Below are 1,045 nucleotides of genomic sequence, written 5' to 3' on the forward strand. Positions count from 1 at the left end.
CTACGACGCGGTAACAGATTTACGACGCGAAAAAATTCTACGACGCGATAAAAAATCTACGACGCGAAAAATATATCTTGAAAGGTTTTTGGTAACAGGAACCCTCTCGGACAGAAAAGAAAAACGTGTTTTGTCTTTTATTTTTACGTGTTCAAACCAAAATTTTATGTTGTCTTCACAGGTACGACTAAGATCGCCGGACTCACGGAGGACGACTATCTTCCACGGAACAAAATTTATGTTGTCTTTAATATATCTTCACAGGTAGGACGAGAATTACCGGACTGACAGAAGACTGATCGGACAGGGTCCCCTCGCTCTCTCGGTCGAGAACTTGGGCAATTACTCGGACAGGGTCCCCTCGCTCTTTTGCGCGAGAGCTTGGGCAAATATTTTTATTTATTTATTTTTATGGGGATTTAATTTTTTTGGTGGGTCATTCCGGCTCTCGACGGCAAAGGAAAAGCGGCGAACTAAAACCCCTCGTTGCTTTCCCCCCCCCCCATTGGGTCATCGAGGCTTTAACTCGTTGCTATTGGGTCATCGAGGCTTTAACTCCTGGGGTGCTTGCCGGCCTTAACTGGTTGGCGCTGGGGCGGGTTGTCCAAATATTGGGAATTTTTTTTGGGAAGGCCTCATCCGGCTCTCTCTTCGGGAGTCTCCCCTTAACGTCCAATTGGGTTTATTTTATTTTATTTTATTTTTTTATTTTTATGGGGATTTAATTTATTTTGGTGGGTCATTCCGGCTCTCGACGGCAAAGGAAAAGCGGCGAACTAAAACCCCTCGTTGCTTTCCCCCCCCCCCTGTTGCTATTGGGTCATCGAGGCTTTAACTCCTGGGGTGCTTGCCGGCCTTAACGGGTTGGCACTGGGGCGGGTTGTCCAAATATTGGGAATTTTTTTTGGGAAGGCCTCCTCCGGCTCTCTCTTCGGGAGTCTCCCCTTATCGTCCAATTGGGTTTATTATTTTTTTCTTTCTTCGCAGGTACATGCAAGTCGCACAATTCGTGTGCATCGGACAGGGTCCCCTCGATCTCTAGCGC

The sequence above is a fragment of the Anneissia japonica genome, unplaced genomic scaffold (genome assembly GCF_011630105.1).
Source record: "Anneissia japonica isolate Jap-2015-1 unplaced genomic scaffold, ASM1163010v1 scaffold287982_len162305_cov178, whole genome shotgun sequence".
NCBI lineage: Eukaryota > Metazoa > Echinodermata > Crinoidea > Comatulida > Comatulidae > Anneissia > Anneissia japonica.